Source organism: Saccopteryx bilineata, chromosome 11 (assembly GCF_036850765.1).
Source record: "Saccopteryx bilineata isolate mSacBil1 chromosome 11, mSacBil1_pri_phased_curated, whole genome shotgun sequence".
Lineage (NCBI taxonomy): Eukaryota > Metazoa > Chordata > Mammalia > Chiroptera > Emballonuridae > Saccopteryx > Saccopteryx bilineata.
The window spans coordinates 5,874,908-5,899,679 of record NC_089500.1 but is presented as its reverse complement, the minus strand read 5'-3'; the positions used below and the strand labels follow the sequence as shown (position 1 = coordinate 5,899,679).

Below are 24,772 nucleotides of genomic sequence, written 5' to 3'. Positions count from 1 at the left end.
CTATGCATTCCTGGGTACCAGGAAAGTCCCCCAATATTTTTCCACCTTTCTACTGCCATAGATGGGTATACCTCACACACAGAACTCAGTCCATCACCACCAGATTACCTCCATCAGCAGTTTTTATAGTGTGATCTGAGGATGCAAAGGGTCCCTGTATCCCTCTCTGAGATCTGCAAGATTAAACTGATTTTAATAGTTATGCTGAAATGTAATTTATCTTTTTAAACTCTTATTCTATAAGAATATATATACTTCTTAGAAATTCACTCTTATCCCATAAGAATATATAGTTGATATTTTCACAGTCGCTGGTGGTCATTAAGATATGTGCTTATAAATTCTTTAATTTTTGCTCAGTTTTAATTTCTAATACAATAAATATTAATAACTATAACACACATAAACAAAAACTTTTTGGGGTCTTCAGTAATTTTTAAAAGAATAAAAGGGAAAAAACAATTCTAAAATTCATCTAGAACCACAAAATAATCTTGAAAAAGAACCATGCTGGAGGTGTCAGACTTCTGGCTTCAGACTAAACTCCAAAGCTACAATGATTAAGACAGCATGGTACTGGCAAAAAAGACAGACACCGAGGCCAATGGAAGAGAAGAGAAGGCCCAGAAGTAAACCCACATGTACGTGGTCAACTACTCTTCAACCAGAGCACCAAGAACACAAGCGGGGAAAGGAGCGTCTCGTCACAAGTGGGCCTGGAGAAACTGGATGCACACCCTGTAAAAGAATAAACTGGGACCTTTACTTACACCGTACATTCAAATCAACTCAAAATGTGTCAGGACTTAAATGTAAGACCTGAAACTCCCAGAAGAAACATTCCCAGAGGAAAAACACAGGAGAAAGTTTCGTGACATTGGTCTTGGCAAGGATCTCTTGAATATGACAACACAGACACTGGTAATAATAGAAAAACAATAGCCTGACCAGGTGGTGGCACAGTGGATAGAGCATTGGACTGGGACGTGGAGGACCCAGGTTTGAAACCCCGAGGTCACCAGCTTGAGCATGGGCTCATCTGGTTTGAGCAAGGCTCACCAGCTTGAGCCCAAGGTCACTGGCTTGAGCAAGGGGTCACTTGGTTTGCTGTAGCCCCCCGGTCAAGGCATACAGGAGAAAGCAATCAATGAACATTAAGAAGCTGCAATGAAGAACTGATGCTTCTCATCTCTCTCCTTTTCTGTCTGTCTGTTCCTATCTGTCCCTCTCTCTGTCTCTGTCACACACACACACACACACACACACACACATACACACACATACACACACACAAACAAAGAACAAAATATAGATAGGCCCTGGTTTAGCAGCTCAGTTGGTTAGAGTGTCATCCCCACAGGTCCACAGGCTTAGGATGTAGGTTCAATCCCCAGTTGAGGCACATACAAGAATCAACTGATGACAGCATAAATGGGTGGAGCACTAAGTGGCTGTTTCTCTCTCTCTTTCTCAAAATCAATTAATAAAAATTTTAAAAAGAGAAAAATAGACAAGTGGGACTACATCAAACTAAAATGTTTCTGCACAGCAAAGGAAGTAATCAGCAGAGAGAAAGGCAGCCTACACAGCAGGAGAAAATATTTGCAAGCCATGTATCTGTTAAAAGCTGATTTTCAAAATATGTAAGGAATTCCTATGACTCAGTAGAAAAAGAAAAAAACAGAAATATATATATAACTAGTTATTTTTTTACAATTAAGTGGGGTTTTTTTGTTTGTTTGGGTTTTTTGGGGGGGTTGTATTTTTCTGAAGCTGGAAACGGGGAGGCAGTCAGACACACTCCTGCATGCGCCCAACCGGGATCCACCCGGCACACCCACCAGGGGGCGATGCTCTGCCCACCAGGGGGCGATGCTCTGCCCACCAGGGGGTGATGCTCTGCCCATCTGGGGCGTCGCTCTGTTGCGACCAGAGCCACTCTAGCGCCTGGGGCAGAGGCCAAGGAGCCATCCCCAGCGCCCGGGCCATCTTTTGCTCCAGTGGAGCCTCAGCTGTGGGAGGGGAAGAAAGAGACAGAAAGGAAGGAGAGGGGGAGGGGTGGAGAAGCAGATGGGCGCCTCTCCTGTGTGCCCTGGCAAGGAATTGAACCCTGGACTTCTGCATGCCAGGCCGACACTGTACCACTGAGCCAACTGGCCAGGGCCTTAAGTGTTTTTTCTAAAGATTTTACTTATTCATTTTAGAGAGGGGAGAGAGAGAAGGGGGAGGATCAGGAAACATCAACTCATAGTTGCTTCCTATATGTGCTTTGACCCGGCAAGCCCTGGTTTTTGAACTGGCTACCTCATCATTTTGGGTTGATGCTTTATTCACTGCACCACCACAGGCCAGACTATAGCTAGTTAATTTGTGTAAAAAAAAGGGGGGGGGCTAAAGACTTGAATAGACATTTCTCCAAAGAAGACATATAAATGGCCGGTAGACATATGAAAAGATGCTCAGTGTCATTAATCAGGGAAATGCAAACAAAATCATAGTAAGATATCACCTTGCACCTGTTAAGATGACTATTATTTTAAAAAAAAGAAGACAACTGTTGGCAAGGATGTGAAAAAACTGGAACCCTTGGACACTGTAGGTAGGAAGGTGTCACAGCCTCTGCGGTAAACAGTATGGAGAGTCCTCGAAAACATTAAAAATAGAATGACTACATGAACCAGCAATCCCACTTCTGGGTATTCATCCAACAGAAATGAATCAGAATCTCAAAGAGCCCTTAGTGCATGTTCATGGCCGAGCTCTTCACAAACGGAAGACTCCTACGTCCCCCGATGGAGGAACGGATTGACAAGTGTGGCGTGTATGACAATGGGATGTCATTCTGCCTTCAGAAAGAAGGACATCCTGCCGTAAGAGACAAGCAGGGGAACCTGGAAGGCTGTGTGCAAGGGAAGTGCATCAGACACAGGACATAAACAGCCTGATTCCACTTAACGTAAAGTATCGAAAACAGTCAAGCCCTTAGAAGTGCAGAACAGAATGGTGGTCGCCAGGGCCTGGGGCAGGGGCGGAGCCGGCAGGGGCAGCCCGGGGAGAGGCAGGTGTGGTTCAATGGGAGAGAGCTTTACAGGTGCGCACCTGCCGGAGAGCTGCCTGCTCTACAGCGTAGTGTCTGCACTCAACACTACTGCTTGTCCACTTAGAAATCTGTTGAGAGGTTAGACCACATGTTCAATGTTCTTATCATAATAAGGTATTTTTTTTAGAAAGAGAATAAAGAGATCCTGAGAGCATAGAATTTAAGAATCTGATCTAGAGGCTGACCTTCAGGGATCACTTCTCAAAATTACAAAACCCAGAGTGGTCATGTCACTCCATCTAAGCTGAAGGCTCTGACCTACTGTCAAAGGAGAAGGGGCATCACAGTGTCACAGGGCATATGGGCACCAGACACAGAAACGTGAAAGAGCATCTGCCCCAGCCACTCTGTGGCACAAACTTGCTCGGAGGTGGCCTGCGAGCCACTTTCTTGGCTTCCAATGAAAAGGAAGAGGAGAGACCAGGCAGTGGCACAGTGGATAGAGCGTCGAACTGGGATGCAGAGGACCCAGGTTCGAAACCCAGATGTCGTCGGCTTGAGTTTAGGCTCACCAGGCTTGAGTGTGAGCTGGCTTGAGCCCAAAAGTCACTGGCTTGAGCAAAGGGTCACTCACTCTGCTGCAGCCCTCTGGTCAAGGCACAAATGAGAAATCAATCAATGAACAATAAGGAGCTGCAACAAAAACTGATGCTTCTCATCTCTCTCCCTTCCTGTGTGTCTGTCCCTATCTGTCCCTCTCTCTCTCTCTCTCTCTCTCTCTCTCTCGCTTAAAAAAGAGAGAGAGCAAAATGCAGTCCAAAAACACAGAAAGAGTCGCTGTGTGTATTCAACTAGAATGCTGCCTGTGAGAGTTTCAGCTCCACCAAAACTGCTTCTGGTCTTCAGCAGGTGGTCGCATGTGTCAGAAAGTTGTTGGAAAGCGAAAACCACAGCGCTCCAGTTCCTGACCCGGTAACCAGGCAACCACTCAGCAGCAGTGACACCTCGCCCACAAAACAGGCGAACAGGAAACATTTCATCTCTAGGCAAGAAGCCGGCACAGAACAGGGAAAACTTGGCCAGAAAGGGAGAAAGTTTGTAAGAACTGAAAAGAAAAATAAAGATAAGACTATGAAAGCTTAAAGAAAACACACGAGAAATCAGAATGAAATTAAAAGACAGGGGGAAGGAAGGCATGAGAAGGTAGGAAATGAGAGGCCGTGTAAATAAAAGGCTAAGTCAGATAACAGCACCCTGCATCATCAGGAAGATGAAAGAACTTCAAAGAAAGAGGAATGCAGTTTTTCCTGAGCAGCGCTGGGCCCTGGGCCGGGGAGAGGCAGGTGGCTGCTGCAGGGTCAAAGTCGGTCTGCAGAGCAAGCGCGCACCTGCTCCTTTTCCCCTGCAGCCACCGCCCTCCTCCAATCTCAGAAACATGCTTTATCTGCGTGTGGGACCCAAGCCCGCCCTCAGGGAGCAAGCCCAGTGGCTGCTGACTGGGGGGCGGAGTGGAGTTCTCCTGGGACTGTCTGCATTTGCACAGAAGACAAATCCACGGTCACATTCAGGCCTGGGGTCCGGGGGTGGGGGGTGGGGGGCTGTCCCTGCAGGGGGGAGCAGGGTGCGAGGAGGTCTGCATGCAGGGAGGCCCGCACAGCATGGGCTCTCCTCCAGGACCCTAGCCCGCTGTCAGCGGGCCCAGGCTGGAGCTGAGAGAAGCGGCCCCACACCAGGGGCAGGTGGTTCGGCAGCACCGAGACCTGGTCGCGCTCACAGTGACCACTCAGACCACACACTCCTGTCCACCCATAAGCGCCCTGGGCATGATCCTTCCACACGCAAGAGCCACTGAACATCATGGGTGGCATTTCTCTAAGAGGCTGGAATGTTCCCCAGTGATGTCTGGGCAGTAATATGGGTTGAACTGTGTCCCGCCCCCAAACTCATGTATTGAAGTGCTGACCCCCAGCACCTCCGAGTGTGACCTTCTGTGGAAACAAGGTCACTGAAGTCATGCCATTAAGATGAGGTCACACTGGAGTGGGTTGGGCCCTCATCTAACATGACTGGTGTCCTTATAGAAAGGGGACATGTGACACAGGGACAACATCCTGTGAACATGAAGGCAGAGGTCAGGGTCAAGCATCCACAAGCCAAGGAGCAGCGGGGACAGCCAGAAGCCACCGGAAGCCAGGGAGAGGCCTGGCACACGCCGCCCTCAAGGACCACGAAAAAACCAACCCGCCCACACCCTGACCTCGGATGTCAGCCTCCTTCACTGTGGGACATTCGGGCTCTGCTGTGTGCGCCTCTAGCCTGGGACTCCTCACTAAACAGCCCCAGCCACCTAACATGGGCAAGGACTTTATCTGGGCAACATTTTGGGGGACACGCTGGATTTCACTGGCGCCAATCTGAAGCAGCAAGGGCCCCCATTAGGGACGCCGGCCGTCCTGTCCATGCCCTCCCCGCCTGGGGCCATCCTCTGCCCTTCATGTAAAGCCCAGACACAAGGTGACGGAGCCAACAAGATAAAAAGAAGCAGGAGGACTGCCGCCTGAACAGCGCAGATAAGGCGGGAAGAACAAGAGCTGCTCTGGGAGATAAAACACAGCGTGACATGGTGTCGGGAGGCTGGCCTGCCGCGCCATCTGTTTAACTGTAAGAAGAACCTAGAATCAGGCGAGTGTGTCCTGGGTGGCCGATCAGAGGTTCTGCCCAGAAGATACACCCTGAGACAAGGATCACCGCTTATCCAAAACACAATGCCTCACATGGACACCAAAGAGCAAAGACTTGGGACCCAGGCCTGGGACCACTTGTGATTCAAATGCCCTGTGGCCGTAGGTCAGGCATCAGAACTCCCCCCGCCAGGTGCTTCCAGGAGCCCCCAGAGCCTGAGAGTGTCTGTCTGAAGCGTGGCCACAGAGCCTCATGCCATAACTTTGACTCACAGGTTTAATTGTTAGAAGAATAAGCTTGAATCTCTCTGTTATGGTACAGTGAGGTAGAACAATGCTTTCTGTTGCAGTTGGTACCACAGGGTTTGCTGAAGAGCATGAAAAGGTCTTCCCTTTTGAGCATCTCGGCACTTTCTCCAACCAGAGAAGTAAAAGACTCATAAGAAGAAACATGTAGTTCCTAGGATTTGTTGACCCAGGCAGAACAGCCCGGGAACCCTGGCTGGTCCCCTACCAGTGTCAGCGGTTGACCTCTCAGACTTGGAAATGTCTGGTCGACTTCGTGCGTGGCAGACTTCACAGAAAAAGAACCCAAAGATTAACACTGGCCCTAACCCTCCCCTCCTAGGAAACAGACCGTGTTGATAACAATCACTAGAAAGGACGTTAAGCATTTTTCTCATGTACGTTGGAACATGTCCGGCGTATTGCGAAAGCAGAATCATTTACCTTGAATCTGTTCTTACCATGTGTCAGCATTCCGTGCATTACACGTGCTGACACACTGAGTCCCCACGACAACCCAGAGACAAGCTGCCCAGCTACTGGATGGCCAGGAAGGGGGTCTCACCAGGCAGGAGGCTCACGGAGCCTCCCTGGGGCTGGGCTGCCATCCTTACCCCCGTGAAGTGACCCCATGGGATGCTCAGCGTTCTCCTTCCCCTGGCAATTGGGCTGCATCTCGTAGAGCACAAAGAGGCTCCCAGGAAACCATGGTTCCTAAATATCTCATTTTATGATGCCCTTAAATCCTATAATTAGAAATCAATTTCTTTGCTTGTCCTTGTTAAAAGTGCACATAACAACCTCAGCTCCTGGCGGGCACCAACACATTAGTGTGAAATCGTCCATTAGATTGTTTTCTGAGTAGGAGGAAAGAAAACATATTCCCATGGGCCAGTGGCTCGGGACAGACTGGCCTCAGTAATGGAGAGCGAGAAGGGCTAGGAGCCAGCTTTGACACAGGCCACCGTGTCCCCTGGGACCAGAGCATAGCAGGGAATGAGTATTTGCAAGTGCAGGGTGGAGTGGAGGACTGAGCCTGGAAGACAGATTACAACCAGGAGACACTCCTCCTTCCTTCCCTCCCTCCCTCCCTTCCTTCCTTCCATCCTCCCTCCCTCCCTCCCTCCCTCCCTCCCTCCCTCCCTCCCTCCCTTCCTTTCTCCCTCCCTCCGTCCCTTCTTCCCTTCCTCCCTCCCTTCCTTCCTTCCACAGAGATTGCTGAGTATAGACATAAAGACAAGTCAGGTACAGTTCTGAATTGATGGAAAGACACACAACCAAGTCATTGCACCGAGCCGCCCGAAATTCCCTCGTTGGAGTCCCCATGTCCACCGAAATCCTGGGAGAGAAAGGTGTGAGCTGGGGTCCCAGCCATTTAGAAGCCACACTGTTGGCTGGCTCCAGGCTCCCCGGGGTCTGACGAAAGGTTCCCTGACCAAATGCAAAGTTCTTTTCCCAAAGAAAAATCTGCTGAGTGCCCTGAATGAAAGATGTTCCAGTAACGAAGCTTTGTCAGCTTAGAGCATCTCCTCGCCTGTTCAGTTTCCTTCCTGTTCCATTTTCTGCCCATGTCACTATTTATGTATTTTAATATCGACTTCATTACATTACATTTCATATATATATATATATATATATATATATATATATATATAGCCAGCTAGTTTTGTGGAGAACAAATTAAGTAGAATTTTCAGGGACTGACACATAAAAATGACTAAGGCACAGTTGCTAGATTGCTTAAAAAAAGGGGGGGGGTAGAAGAAATGACACGCCCATGCCCACAATGCATCAGAACGTTTTATGCAAACACATGCTCCCTCCCAAAAAGCCCTAAGCCCCCCCACCTGACCCCCCACATGTCTGCCTCCCACTTTCCCAGGTTCTTGTTCCTACCTGCTCCCTAGTCATAGCAACAGCTTGGTAAATATTCTCTCTACTTCACTTCCCATCCATCTGTTCATCCATCTCACAGCCAGAGAAATCTCTTGTGCACAAATCTAGCCTTGTAAGTCCCTGGCTTAAGAGTCTCAAAGGCATCCCCAGAGCCTTGACGATAAAACCCCAGCGCCTTAGCGCGTCTTACAAAGCCTACTGGAGTCAGCCCCCGTTTGGCCAGACTTCAGCTTCCATCCACCCCTCACCCGGTCCCCGCGCTCACGCTCGGGTCCTCTGAGCCCTGGACTGGGTACTTCTCCCTCAGCACCGCCCGCCTCCTGTGGTCCCCTGCCCACCACCTCCGGCCATCTGTCAGGCGTGGATTCTCCTGTGAAGCTCTTCGGAATCACTTCTCTTCCTCAGACTGGACTAGACTGCCGGCCCACCCGCACTCACGCCCCTATTCTAACCTCTGTGTTCTAACTAACCTCTCCCTTCATTCCTAGTGCCGCTCCTACGGCAGGCCCTTCAGCTTGCTGCTAATTGTTAAAACAGATTTAACATATGTTTCTAGCCAATGCCATCTTGTTCGGCTGAGTTCCCCTCGTTACTCTCACCTGTCTCGCATCACCCAGAATGCCGCGTGCGCCCTGACTGGTGTGTAAACTTAGCTTTAATTCTGCGGACAACTTGCTAGGGGAAAAGGCCACTGGAAAGGGTCAAAGACTGAGGCTCCCGTGTCACGGTCAGTCCGCTGATCGCTGTGCTTTGAAGTAGAGGAAGGGCAGAGGTCTGGCGAAGGAAACAGGAGCAGTTTGGAATCAGTCTTAGGGAGGCAGAGAGCTTTATGGTTGCCAAGAGTCCCTGGGTTCACAGCCCCTCAGAGCCTGATGTCCCAGGCTGTGCCTCACACATTACATGAGTTCTACCCTTTCCAGTTAAGCAAATCAAACCTTAAGAGTCTCTGTAGAGGAGTGATGTCAGAGAAATGGTGCCCTGAGGAGTGCTACCAATAAATCTCCCCAAAATTTCAACAAGTTCTTCAACCACAGACAGAAAAATCTATCCTTGGAGCGTCTAGAAGTCCCACACACTGAAAACTAAGGTATGATCGAGCAAAAAATTGACTAAATATATAATCAACCCTGAAGGAGAAAGGAACACTCTGCCTTCCTCACTAACCTGAGCAAGGGCTGCTTTCACTTGGAACTGAGAGAGAGTGGGAGCTAAGGGGGACAGAGGGTCCCTCTGGAGAGAGCCAGGTGGCAGCACAGACATCCGAGCCAGGCTGCAGCACAGATGTCTGAGCTGAGGAAAGAGTGTGCCTGCGGCAACCCAGCCAACGCGAGCTAATGCCCACGCCAGATCCTGGCAAAGACGGGCAAGCAGCGGCCACCATTAGCCCCATAACCTGGTCAGTGGGTGCAGACAGTGTGAGAGAGGTTCCTCCTAGTGCCCTGGGAGTGGGCACCCATGTTCCTGGAGAGAGGGGCAGGGTCAGAGGCCTCTGTGTGGGCTGTGACCAGAGTCTCGGTGTGGTCCCTGCACCCTAAACAGCGGCACGTGGGGAGTGCACAAAAGCCAACTTCCTTACACCCGAACTTCTCTGGGCAGGCGGGGCGCCTCACTCAGCCATTCAAGCTAACATCCCAGGGAAGAAAAAATACAAGAGTGTTGAGGGGAGGGGCGTGCAAGCAGCTTGCAGTCTGACTCAGGAGATCGGTGGATCCAATCGCTGAAATTAGGTTAACCCACAGTCTGCTCACCTCCCAGCTGACCTATGTGCTCTAACTGACAAGATCTCTCTCATTTCAGCATTCTAAGACAAGAGGCATGATATTTTTTAGTGCCTCTTTGCTATGCACATAGGGCTGGGGGCAATTTCTGATAGGCAGAGCTTTCATACTCAGGGCTATACGTTAAAAAGAGGGACTTGGCAGCTTTTAAGACCTCCTGTTCTGCAAGCAGCGACCAGGGCATTTTCTTCCCAGCCAAAACAGGTTACAAAGTGCAAAAAGCTTGGGGAGAGTGGTCCCACAGAGTGCTGAGGCATACTGGACATGCCTGGAGGCACATAAAAAGGCACCTTGAGAGCAATTGGCTCCTAGCTCCGCCTGATTACAGCTGACTGCCAGAGCCTTACCCAGAGCCCTGCGCTGAGTGGGGATAGAGTGGAGATTTGTCAGCTCTTTGAGCCTCTTACTCTCCAGGCAGAGGCAGCGACAACCCCATAGCTAGATCATCAGGCTGCTAATTCAGAAAGGAGAGACTAGGAGAGAGGCTCCAGGAAAACGAACTCTCTAATTGTCGGAGCCTACAAATGCTAACGAGCCTCAACTGCCAATGAGAATGAAGCCCAATATATGACATCGCCATAGAATCTCATCAACTGCAAATCTCTACCTAAACGTGTCACACGGCAGAGACTGGGGTACAGAGTCACCGACCAGGAAGAGGGAGAGGAAAGAAAAAGGAAGAAGATAGCTTCTCAAAATCAAGAAAAATCTACAGACTTTATAACTTTTTTCATTTTTTTTGTTTCTTTCATCTTCTTGTCTTGATTATTTTCTTTTTCTTCAACCTTGATCCTTTTATTCTCTACCCATCTTATTCTTTCCTCTTCTTGAACTACACTACCCATAACTGTTACATTTCCCATTTTCTTTTCTTCCTTTCTCTCTAGGAGGGTTGCACTCCAAAACCCTTAACTCTCTCTCTCTCTCTCTCTGTTCTTTTTTCTTCTTTTCCTTTTTTCCTCTTTTTTTCTCCCTCTATATTAGTTTCTTCTTTTCTCCTTGACTTTTCCTCTCATTCAATCCTCAATCATGAACAAATTATTTTATTTGGGACTCAAATTTTTTCTTTGTGGAACTTTGAGTGCTTTTTACTTCACTTTTTAACTCACTAGCATTCCTCCCAACCCTGGCCCTCTATTCTATCTAGTTTTTGCTCCACTTAATACAATAGTAATTTTTAATTTTTTTTCCTTTTTCCGGTTTTCTTCTTATCCCTCTCATTATAGCTCTCAGTCGACCATCACTTACAAGCAAATCATTTTATTCTTCACCCAAATTTTATCCTTTTTTGCATTTTGTGGGTTCCTACCTCCTTTTTTGCCCCTTTATCACTTCTCCCCAACTCAGGCCCTCCATTATAGGTAGTTTTTATTCCATTTAGCATAATATAATTCACAGTTCATCACGATTTTTTCTCAAGGAGGAGAGGAGGGGAGAGGAAGAAAAAAAAGGGAAATAATAATTTTTTTTCCATTTTTTTAACTTTTTATTCTTTATTAATTCTCATTAGTGTTATCAACAAAACCCCCTCAGTTGCCATTAAGGAAAAGGAAGTCAAATATCATGGATACAAAAGACAGAGATGTAGCACAGATAGATGAGGAAAAATCTATGGAGAAAAAATTTAATCTATTGGAAACCTTGGAGCTAAATGACAGAGAATTTAAAATAGAAATAATAAAAATTCTCAGAGATATACAAGAAAACACAGAAAGGCAATTTAGGGAGCTCAGAAAACAACTCAATGAACACAAAGAATATATTACCAAGGAAGTTGAAGCTATAAAAACAAATCAGAGATGAAAAACTCAATTCATGAGCTGAAAAACAAGGTAACAAGCTTAGCTAATAGAACAGGCCAGATAGAAGGTAGGATTAGTGAAATAGAAGACAAGCAACTTAAGGCACAACAGAGAGAAGAAAGAGACTCAAAAATTTTTAAAAATGAGAATTTTCCTGCAAGAATTGTCTGACTCCATCAAAAAGGCTAACATAAGAATAATAGGTATATCAGAGGGAGAAGAGAGAGAAAATGGAATGGAGAACATATTCAAACAAATAATAGACGAGAACTTCCCAAGCCTGTGGAAAGAACTAAAGCCTCTAATTCAAGAAGCAAACAGAACTCCGAGTTTTCTTAAACCCAACAAACCTACTCTAAGGGACATTATAATGAAATTGGCACAAACCAAAGACAAAGAAAAAATTCTCAAGGCAGCCAGGGAAAAGAAGAATACAACATATAAAGGAAGTCCTATTAGATTATCATCAGATTTCTCAGCAGAAACTCTACAAACTAGAAGAGAGTGGACCTCAATATTTAAAGTCCTGAAAGAGAGGAACTTTCAGCCAAGAATACTATACCCATCAAAGCTATCCTTCAAATATGAAGGAGAAATAAAAACATTCACAGATACAGAAAAGATGAGAGAATTTATTATCATCAGAAAATCCCCACTCCAGGAAATACTAAAGGGGATTTCCCAACCAGATACAAAGAACAAAACAAAACAAAACCACAAGTAAAAGCTCCACCAAGAACATAATAAAACCAAATTTAAACTGTGACAACAAAAACAAATAAAAAAAGGGAGAGGACGGAGATTAACAGTAGCAAAGGATGATGCAGAGCAGAAGCACTCATAAGATAGTGTACTACAATGAACATGGTAGGTACCCTTTTCATTACTTAATGGTAACCACCCTTGAAAAAACCACCACAAAAGCACATGACTTAAAAAAGGTAGCAACAGAGGAAAGAAGTATGGAATACAACCAAACAAAAACAAAAGATAGAAAAACATAAGAGAAGAATCAAACAAGAAACAAAACTAACAGAAAGCAATTTATGAAGTGGCAATAGGGAACCCACAAGTGTCAATAATTACACTAAATGTAAACGAATTTAAACTCACCAATAAAAAGACAAAGAGTAGCAGAATGGATTAAAAAAGAAAATCCAACTGTATGCTGCCTATAAGAAACTCATCTAAGTAACAAGGATAAAAACAAATTCAAAGTGAAAGGCTGGAAAACAATACTCCAAGCAAATAACATCCAAAAAAAAGCAGGCGTAGCAATACTCATATCTGATAATGCTGACTACAAGACAGCAAAAGTACTCAGAGACATAAATGGGCATTTCATAATGATTAAGGGGACACTGAATCAAGAAGACATAACAATTCTTAATATATATGCACCAAACCAAGGAGCACCAATATATAAAACAGCTACTTACTGACCTAAAAACAAAAACTGACAAAAATACAATCATACTTGGAGACCTCAATACACCGCTGACGGCTCTAGATCGTTCATCCAAACAGAGAATCAATAAAGATATATTGGCCTTAAACAAAACACTAGAGCACCTGGATATGATACACATCTACAGGATATTTCATCCCAAAGTGACAGAGTATACATTTTTCTCTAGTGTACATGGAATATTCTGAAGAATTGACCATATATTGGGCCACAAAAATAACATTAGCAAATTCAGAAAAATCAAAATTGTACCAAGCATATTTTCTGATCATAAAGCCTTGAAACTAGAATTCAACTGCAGAAAAGAGGGAAAACCCCCCACAAAAATGTGGATAGTAAACAACATACTTTTAAAAAATGAATGGGTCAAAGAAGAAATAAGTGCAGAGATCAAAAGATATATACAGACAAATGAAAATGACAATACGACATATCAGAATCTATGGGATGCAACAAAAGCAGTGATAAGAGGGAAGTTCATATCACTTCAGGCCTATATGAACAAATAAGAGAGAGCCCAAGTGAACCACTTAACTTCACACCTTAAGGAACAGGAAAAAGAAGAACAAAGAAAACCCAAAACCAGCCAAAGAAAGGAAATAATAAAAATCAGAGCAGAAATAAATGAAATAGAGAACTGAAAAACTAGAAAAAAAATTAATGAAACAAGGAGCTGGTTCTTTGAAAAGATCAACGAAATTGACAAACCCTTGGCAAGACTCACCAAGGAAAAAAGAGAAAGGACTCATATAAACAAAATCCAAAATGAAAGAGGAGAAATCACCACAGACATCATAGATATACATAGAATTATTGTAGAATACTACAAAAAACTATATGCCACGAAATTCAACAATCTAGAAGAAATGGATAAATTCCTAGAACAATACAACCTTCCTAGACTGAGTCATGAAGAAGTAAAAAGCCTAAACAGACCAATTAGCAGGAAAGAAGTAGAAAAAAACTATTAAAAACCTCCCCAAAAATAAAAGTCCAGGCCCAGATGGTTATACTAGTGAATTCTATCAAACATTCAAAGAAGACTTGGTTTCTATTCTACTCAAAGTCTTCCAAAAAATTGAAGAAGCAATACTTCCAAACACATTTTATGAGGCCAACATAACTCTCATATCAAAACCTGGCAAGGATGGCACAAAAAAAGAAAACTACAGACCAATATCTCTAATGAATACAGATGCTAAAATACTAAACAAAATACTAGCAAATCGAATACAACATATTAAAAAAATGATCAAGTGGGATTCATCCCAGAATCTCAAGGATAGTTCAACATACGTAAAACGGTTAACGTAATACACTATATCAACAAAACAAAGAACAAAAACCACATGATCTTATCAATAGATGCAGAAAAGGCATTCGATAAAATACAACATAACATTATGTTTAAGACACTCAACAAAATGGGTATAGAAGGAAAATATCTCAACACGATAAAGGCCATATATGATAAACCATCAACTAACATCATATTAAATGGCATAAAACTCTGAAAGCTTTCCCCCTTAAATCAGGAACAAGACAGGGTTGTCCACTCTCTCCACTCTTATTTAATATGGTGCAAAAAGGTCTAGCCAGAGCAATCAGACAAGATAAAGAAATAAAAGGCATCTATATCAGAAAAGAAGAAGTAAAGGTATCACTTTTGCAGATGATATGATCCTATACATCAAAAACTCCAAAGACTCTACAAAAAGATTACTAGAAACAATAAACCAATACAGTAAGGTCGCAGGATACAGAATTAATATATAAAAGTTCATAGCCTTTCTATATGCCAACAATGAAACATTAGAAAACTAAAAAAAAATCCCCTTCATGATTGCAACAACAACAACAACAAAAAATACCTAGGAATAAACATAACAAAGAATGTAAAGGACCTATATAATGAAAACTACAAAGCACTGTTAAGGGAAATTGAAAAAGATACAATCAGATGGAAGAATATTCCTTGTTCTTCGATAGGAAGAATAAATATAATCAAAATGGCCATACTACCCAAAGCAATATACAAATTTAATGCAATTCCCATCAAAATTCCGATGACATTTTTTAAAGAAATGGAACAAAAAATCATCAGATTTATATGGAACTATAAAAAACCCTGAATAGCCAAAGCAATCCTAAGGAAAAAGAATAAAGCTGCGGGCATTACAATACTTGACTTCAAACTATATTATAGAGCCATGACAATTAAAACAGCATGGTATTGGCAGAAAAATAGACACTCAGACCAATGGAACAGAACAGAAAGTCCAGAAATAAAACCACATATATATGGTCAAATAATTTTCAATAAAGAGGCCAACAATACACAATGGAAAAAAGAAAGTCTCTTCAACAAATGGTACTGGGAAAACTGGAAAGCCACATGCAAAAGAATGAAACTCGACTACAGTCTGTCCCCTTGTACTAAAATTAATTCAAAATGGATCAAAGACCTAAATATAAGATCTGAAACAATAAAGTACATAGAAGACGACGGACTTTGGTTTTAAAGAGCATTTTATGAATTTGACTCTAACAGCCAGAGAAGTGAAGGCAAAGATAAATAAATGGGACCACATCAGACTAAGAAGTTTTTGCTCAGCAAGAGAAACTGACAACAAAATAAACAGACAGCCAACTAAATGGGAAATGATATTTTCAAACAACAGCTCAGGTAAGGGCCTAATATCCAAAATATACAAAGAACTCATAAAACTCAACAACAAACAATCCAATAAAAAAAATGGGAAGAGGACATGAACAAACACTTTTCTCAGGAAGAAATACAAATGGCCAACAGATATATGAAAAGATGCTCATCTTCATTAGTTATTAGAGAAATGCAATTCAAAACTACAATGAGCTACCACCTCACACCTGTTAGATAAGCTATTATCAACAAGACAGGTAATAGCAAGTGTTGGAGAGGCTGTGGAGAAAAAGGAACCCTCATTCACTGTTGGTGGGAATGTAAAGTAGTATAACCATTATGGAAGAACGTATGGTGGTTCCACAAAAAACTGAAAATAGAACTACCTTATGATCCAGCAATCCTTCTACTGGGTATATCCCCCCAAAACTCAGAAACATTGATACGTAAAGACACTTATAGCCCCATGTTCATTGCAGCATTGTTCACAGTTGCCATGACATGGAAACAACCAAAACGACCTTCAATAGATGACTGGATAAAGAAGATGTGGCACATATACACTAGGGAATACTACTCAGCCATAAGAAATGATGACATCGGATCATTTACAACAAAATGGTTGGATCTTGATAACATTATACGGAGTGAAATAAGTAAATCAGAAAAAAACCAAGAACTGCATGATTCCATACATAGGTGGGACATAAAAACAAAACTAAGAGACACGGACAAGAGTGTGGTGGTTACAGGGGGTCGGGAGGGAGAGAGGGGAAGGGGAAGGGGGAGGAGGAGGGGTGCACAAAGAAAACTAGATAGAGGGCAACAGAGGACAATCTGACTTTGGGTGATGGTTATGCAACATAATTGAATGACAAGATAACCTAGACATGTTTTCTTTGAACATATGTACCCTGATTTATGGATGTCATCCCATTAAAATTAATAAAAAGTTTTTAAAAAAATCATTAAGACAGTGAAAAAAAAACACAATAATTTGTGTGGGGTTTTTTTGTTTCTTGATTAGTATTTTTCAAAGAAACTACTGACATTAAAATTGTTTTCTGTTGTTTATTTTAAAAAATAAGAGTCTCTGTAAAGTCCTGGCAGGGTTGCTCAGTGGGTAAAGCATCAACCCAATGCGTGAGAGGTCACAGGTTCAATCCCCGGTCAGGACAAGTAGGAGGAGCAATCAATGAGTGTGTAACTAAATGGAACAACTAAATGAAACAAGTTGATGCTTTTCTCTTTGTCTCTCAAATCAATGGAAAAAAATTATTTTAAAGAGTCTAGTGTAAAAGGATTTGTGAGGTGATATTTATGGGCTATAAATGTGGGAAAGACCTATGCCCACCCTGAGTGGCTTACAAAAGAGTCACTTGCTTTAATCATTAATACAATTTTAAAATAGTTGGTAAGAGGCTGAAGAAGAGATTAGAGATACAGATACAGTGAAAAATAAGACAGACGTAGTCCCTACCCTCATGGGGCTTGTAAACTAGTAAGGAAGTCACACACTTAACCCTTTGAGTAGTACGAACGTTCATGTATGTCCTCGTGCCTCCTGACCATCCAGAGGACGATTGACTTATTTTAAAAATGTGTAAGGCAACATTAAAAAAGGCAAATGTATGTTTTCCTTTTTTCCATAAATTCATTATCAAACAAACATGATTTTAAGTTAATAAAACTGGAACTGGAACTCATTTCATTTTTTGAAAAAAGAACTGACTCCCTGGGGTCAGCGAGCATGAATAAAACTACTCAAAGGGTTAAAGCCGCTCACTACAATACAGGAGGTGATGTGAGCCCTGAGGGCGGGAGCCATGTGAGAGGAGCCTTACCTCAGGCAGAGAGGCGAAGTCTCGGCTGGACTTGGAGCAAAGCCACAGACAAGGCAAGGACGCCGAAGGCCACCCAGGCATGAACAGAGAGCCAGCGGACATGCAGGTGGGTAGAGAGGGCTGGCACGTGGGCCGGCCACCCGTGCTTAGTGTGGGGCGTGGGTGTTTGGGGCAGGACCGTGAGGCTCCTGGGAGTGGAGCCGCTGGTTGCACGTGGTGTGGGCGCAGGAACATCGAAGCCTGGAAACGAACGACGAAGGAGCATCTGAGAGCCCACGTCGCTGCGGGAGGCTCTGACACCCATGAGAGAAAGGAGGGAGAGGGAGAGAAACACCAAACGTGGGAAGAGATTGGGACCGTCAACAGCCAACTCTGCGACGCCAGAGGCTTCCTCCGCTGTGGTGGACGTGTGTTGGGTGTTACCCCAGGGAAAGTCGCGCTGAGTTTCTCAAGGTGAAGCCCGGAGCTGGCGGCGGCCCCCACCTGTCCCTCACGTTCAAGGCGAGGAGGGCTGCGGGAGGGCCTGGGGCAGTCCCAACATTTCAGAAAGGCTGGTAGGGAGTTTGGTTTGAGTTTTTGTTTTTTGGTGGTGGTGGGGTTTTTTTTTCAAACATAGGAGAAAAACATCCATCTTTTATACGGCTAAAAAGAAGATCTAAAACACTGAATGAAGCCTTGAACCAGGAAGTTTTATGACAGACAAAAGATTTCATTTTCACCAAACTATCTAAAAGATCATCTGGAAGGCAGAGAAACCACCTTTCAAGCATTATCTGGCAGCCAAAGGAAGCAGACAACTCCACTTTTTGAAAGAACAGAAGACAAGAAGATTATTCAAGTTTTAAGACAAAATAAATGCTGGAAAGATGAAGTGGTATTGTCTCTGTGTGAAATAGATGACAGTCTGCAGAGCGTATATTCTTCTTCTTTTTTTTTTCTTTTTTTTTTTTTTTTTTGGCAGAACAGCCCAGAACAAGATATTAAGGATACCTTTGTTAGGTTTGGCAACACTGCTTCTCATTCCGATGCCTAAATACCAGTTACAAGATGAGTTTCCTGAACAGGACCCGACCCTGCGCAAGGAGTTAAAAAATTAACTTCTTTCAAAAAAAAAAAAAGGAGTCAATTAGTTACCTTCAGGAACATGAACTATATCCCCTTACCTTCACTTATATTTTGTTTTCCCTCTGTCCACTTACATTCAAACGCAACATGGGAATTGTAAGAACCAAAGGTAACACGAACTGCTTGGCTTATCTTTGAAAGCATTTGCAAACGAACTGACTTCTCTCCCTCCATCACTGTGATGCATGGTAGCCCTGTGGTCTCCTTTTACCTTCACTTTGTCTCACGAATTTCCAGACACAGGAGTGTTCTGTAGAAAACATACCCTGTTGCCTTCTACCATCTACTTGGCGACAAGATAAAAGAACGCTCCTTGGAGTTTATATAATCACTGTCGCACTAATGCACTCCTCTCTTCCTTTCTAATTGCTTGAAAAGCCTTGATGCTTTTCCTTTTCCACTTTCGTGAAAGATCCATCCTCTGTGTTCCTCTCTCTACACAGCTAGTACTCATAATTCTTCAAAAGAAAACAACTTCGGCATGCAATTCTTCTTCATGTGGCTATTTTGGCCAATTATTCTGTGAATAAATATGACCTTATGTAACCTGTCCACTCATTAGTCAGTCTAAGTAACTATAAATCAAAGTTAAGAATTAAAATATTATAATGGCTTACATACTCCAAATTTTATGCAATGCTGTTTGACATAATATGCCTCCATGATACCATAGAATACACTTCTTTCCTCCAGATCCTTTGGTTTGGTTTGGGTGGTATGTGTATGCACGTGTCTATGTGTTTGTGTGTGTGTGTGTGTGTGTGTGTGTACGCACAGAAATAAAAAAAACGAGATCCTGTTTCTGTCTTTGGACAATTACACATCAGGGAGTACTAAGCATCCTCACTCTTTCTATTCCCCCGTGTTACCACTTACCTCAAAAATAAGAAATCGCCCACAATCAATGACCAGTTATCAATTACCAAACGGCGCACCAACATGTTCACAAACCTGGGAAAACAGGCATTTGTAACAACAGCACTGAAGGCACGGCAACTATATCACAAAAATTGACATCAATTCTCATAAGAAAAACAAATATTATTCTTCCCCCAGTCAGGGGTAAGAAACAGTTTCCCCGTCGAGAGGAAAGGCCTGAAGTGTTGGCTGAGTAACAGACCCGGGAAGAAGGAACGGTTCATGCTGGAGGACCCGGGGCCTGCGTTAGAGATGGCAGGTTTCCATAGCAGCTCGGACTCACGTCTCCACCTAATACCGTCAAGTCAGGAAGCGGAGACCTAAGCCACCCCGAGATCACACAACGCTGCGCACATGCCCAGGCCCCCCACAATCCATGCACCTCTACACCCAGGCGGTCTGGGTGGTGAGATCTGTGGGGGGTGAGATCTGTGGGGGGCTGGAGGCGTTGGGGGCAAGTGCAGCTCGGCCCTGAGCAGCAGGGTCCGGACGACGAGCCTGGCGAGGGATGGCCAGCAGTCTGGGGACAGTTTGATGAGCAGCAGCTGAGAAAAAAGTCCTCATTTATCCCGCCCCGCTCCATCCTCTCTGGCCTTTTCACGGGCTGTTCCCTGGTGAAGCCTCTCTTCCCCCTCCTTGGAGATCCGTAACTTCATCTCCATGAATCCTGGAGGCCTACAAATAATTAAGTAGATGAGTGGGAACTTTGCAGAAAAGTGACCAGCTTGGTGGAAGTGACTCGTGGCAGAAAGAGGTTAGACGATAAAAATCTATGGAGTATTGTGCCCTGGGACTGCAAAAATAGTACTACTAATAATAAAGTCATGTTCCTAGAAGACAAATGCAGCAATGCTTACAAAGGACAGCAGACACAGACACCGCGTCCAAACTGACAAGTGCTGCAGAAACGTCACCTTTTACAAGGTGGACCCTGGGGGGTGGGGTCCTTAGACCTTTGAGCCGCTGCCACAAGACCAGGAGAAAATATTATGCTAACAGAGCAGACAGAAAGATGAAACTGGTGGGCTCCTTACATTTATCAGCACTTAATCTTCTTATTCCCTTTTTAAAAACATTTTATTGAATGTATTGCGATGACATTGGTTAACAAAATAATGCCGGTTTCAGGTGTACAATTTTATAATACCTCATCTGTATATTGCATTACGTGTTCACCCTTCAAAGTCAATTCACCTTCTGTCACGATTTATCCCCTGTGCCCTCCTCTACCTCCCCATGCCCCTGTCCCTCCTGTAATCACCATATTGCCATCCGTGTCTATGAGTTTTGTGTTTTTCCCTTTCCTTAAGCCTTCTTCCTTTCCACCCTTTTCACCCAGCTCCCCACAACCCCCGCACTCTGACAGCTGTCAGTCTGTTCTCTGTATCTATTGAGTCTGTTTCTATTTAGCATCATCCCCTCTAGGTCCATCCACACTGTCCCCAAAAGATTTCATTCTTTTCTATGGCCTCGCCTACCTTCCTCCTTCCTTGGCCAACTCCAACTCCTCCTTCAGTGATTAGACACCCCTCTGCCCCCAAGCTGAACAATAGAGAAAGATGACCCTAAGTACTCCAAAGGCCCCCTTTGGGGCATGGATCCCCAGCAGAGACAAGAATATCTGACTCCTTAGGGAACACGGAGAGGGAACTCAATGGGACGGCCATGCACTGAGCGCCCACCATGGGTTAGGTACACATGTCCGCTCATTAATGCTCAGTCCTGCCCGTAAGGTGCATACTGTTATTCCCACTCTATAGATGAATAAACAGCAGCTCAAAAAAAAAAAAAAAAAAATGAAGGGACTTTCCAAATGTCACAGAACCAGTGAGAAGAAATCCATCTTTGAACTTTGGACTAAACAAAGAGGACTCTTCAACCAAGGAACACTGAAGAAGCCACACAGAGACTGGTACAAAAAGCGGAAACAGGGAAACGTGGAGAGGGCTGCCCAGCTCCCCAGAGTGAACGGCAGCAGGGAGAGACTCGTGTGGCAGGAAGTGAGTTTAGCAGAGGGTAAAGGGTCCTGAGCCCCAAAAACAAAGCCCCAGCCTGTAGCCCCAGAGCCCAGAAGAGACGTAAGGACAGTATTTAGCTGGAAACAAGTCAGGATACTGTTTTTGAGAAAGAGTCTGATTTCTCAGACTCAGGATCCTTCTTAAAGGGACCACACAGAACATCTCTCTAATAACCACCCACCTGGGGCTCCTGGGGATGGGGGGAGAGAGGAGAGGACCAGAGTAACAGGAAGAGAGTGTAATCTAGGAGGCACAGGGAGAAACATTTTGGGAGATAGCCACCCTAACCCCTGGGACGAGTCATCCCCCAAAGCTGAAGTGAATATTTCCCCTGGAAACAGCAATACCAGCAAAGGGAAGCAGGAGAGCAGCCAAACAAGCTCCCCCGTGGCATTCAGAGCAGAGTCACATAGAAGGGGGGAGCTTTTGGGTCCACAGTAGTGAGTCATAGGGTCCGACCTGCAACACCCCCACCCACGAGGCTGAGGGCGCGCCGGAGGGCAGGCAGCAGCGGGAGACAAAAGCGCGGTTCTGCTGGCAGGGGAAGAAGCCAGCTGGCCACCACTGGGCTCAGGTGTTAGCTCAATCTTGCCTGGCTGGGGAGAAGGGGGCGTGCAAAAGTGGTCAAGCTCACCTGCCGGCATCCTGTAATTCAACCTGTGGGGGAAAAGGGCGGGAACCCCAGAAAGGGTGGAGACAAGCCCCTGAGCAAGGACAGAGGAGCACAGCCTTGCCCTGCCCGTGCAACCCAGGCTTGCGGTCTGACTTGGTAGCCGGCTCCTCCTGCGGGGGTGGAACCAAAAGCCCAGTAGAGGCGGAGTTCTGCTACTGAGCTAAGCTTGGGAACGCAGTCCTGCTTGGCGGTAGAGCCAAGGCTAGGAGCCATTCCTCGAGTGGGCTCCTCCTGCAAGGGCAGGGCGAAAGCCCGGAAACAGGTGGAGACCCACAGCTGAGCACAGGTGCTCGCCTTTGCCCTCAGGACCGAGCATAACGTCACACACGGGGGCGGGGCAAAGGCCAAGGCCACCAACGCTTGTGCACCCGAGCACGTGATCACAGCCACTCCCGTGAAGAGAAAATGCAGAGGCAGAGAAATGCAACACAAATGAACCAAGAGAAATCCCCACAAAAGGATTTAAGTGAATCAGATATAACCAAATTACCAGATGCAGAGTTTAAAATAATGATTGTTAGAATGCTCAAAGATATCAGAACAACCATAGATGGCCATTATGAAAACCTAAATAAAGAGATAACACATATAAAAAAGGACATTGAAATAATAAAAAAGAATCAGACAGAAATGACAAATACAATATCTGAAATAAAGAATACAATGGAAGGAATTAAAAGCAGGATGGATGAAGCAGAGAATCGAATCAGTGAGTTAGAGGACACAATAAATAAAGGCACGGAAGCAGAGCAGAAAAAAGAAAAGAGACTCAAAAAGTCTGAGGAAACTCTAAGAGAGCTCTGTGACAACATGAAGAAAAATAACATCTGCATCATAGGGGTTCCTGAAGAAGAAGAGAAAGAACAAGGGATAGAGACTTTGTTCAAACATATTATAGTGGAAAACTTCCCCCAATTAAGGTAGGAAAACATTACATATGTTCAGGAAGCACAGAGAACTCCATTAAGGAGAATCCCAAAGAAACCAACACCAAGACACATCATAATTAAAATACCAAAGCTAAATGATAAAGAGAAAATATTAAAAGCTGCTAGAGAAAAAAAGACTATCACCTACAAAGGAGCCCCCATAAGGATGACTTCAGACTTCTCAACAGAAACACTTGAGGCCAGAAGGGAATGGCAAGAAATATGCAAAGTAATGCAGAACAAGAACCTAAAACCAAGACTACTTTATCCAGTAAGGCTATCATTTAAAATTGAAGGAGAAATAAAAAGCTTTACAGACAAAAAAAAAAAAACTCAAGGAATTCACTGCAACCAAACCAAGGCTGCAAGAAATGCTAAGGGACCTGTTGTAAACAGATCAAAGAAAAAAAAGAATATAGCAAAAGAGGAATACAGTTTTAAAGAAAAAAGATGGCAATAAACAATTACATATCAGTAATAACCTTAAATTTTAATGGACTAAATGATCCAATCAAGAGATATAGGGTAGCTGCGTGGATAAGAAAACAGGACCCATACATATGCTGTCTACAAGAGACACACCTTAAATCAAACGATGCACACAGACTCAAGATAAAAGGATGGAAAACAATATTTCACGCAAATGGAAATGAAAAAAAAGCTGGGGTAGCAATACTTATATCAGACAAAATGGACTTTAAAACAAAGACCATAGTTAGAGATAAAGAAGGTCACTACATAATGATAAAGGAAGCAATCCAAAAGGAAGATATAACCATTATAAATATCTATGCACCTAATATAGGAGAACCTAAATATATAAAGCAGACTTTGATGGACTTAAAGGGCAAGATCAACAGCAATACTATAATAGTAGGGGATTTCAATACCCCATTAACATCATTAGATAGATCCTCAAGAAAGTAAATCAACAAAGAAACAGCAGACTTAAAGGACATATTAGATCAACTCGATTTAATAGATATCTTCAGAACCTTTCACCCTAAAACAGCAGCATATACATTCTTTTCAGCGCTCATGGTACATTCTCTAGAATAGACCACATGTTAGGGCACAAAAGCGGTCTCAACAAATTTAAGGAGATTGAAATCATATTGAGCACTTTCTCTGATCACAATGGCATTAAACTAGAAATCAACCACAATAGAAAAATTGAAAAACATTCAAACACATGGAAACTAAATAGCACGTTATTAAATAATGAATGGGTTAACATTGAGATCAAAGAAGAAATTAAAAAATTTCTAGAAACACATGATAATGAGCATACATCAACTCAAAATTTATGGGACACAGCAAAAGCAGTCCTGAGAGGGAAGTTTATAGCATTACAGGCATACCTCAAGAAGCTAGAAAAAGCTCAAATTAACAACTTAACACTGCATCTAAAAGAACTAGAAAAAGAACAGCAAGTAAAGCCCAGAGCTAGTAGAAGGAAGGAAATAATAAAGATCAGAGCAGAAATAAATGACATAGAGGCTAAAGAAACAATACAGAGGATCAATAAAACCAGGAGCTGGTTCTTTGAAAAGGTAAACAAGATCGATGAACCTTTAACGAGACTCACCAAGAAAAAAAGAGAGAGGACTCAAATAAATAAAATTAGAAACGAGAGTGGAGAAATAACAACTG

At 43.8% G+C, this 24,772-nt stretch overlaps 1 protein-coding gene across 4 annotated transcripts in view; it reads right to left on the bottom strand.

Moving 5' to 3' along the window:
• Positions 1-24,772, bottom strand: part of CD226 (CD226 molecule) — a 78,404-nt gene that overhangs the window by 31,287 nt on the left and 22,345 nt on the right. The window lies entirely within an intron of this gene.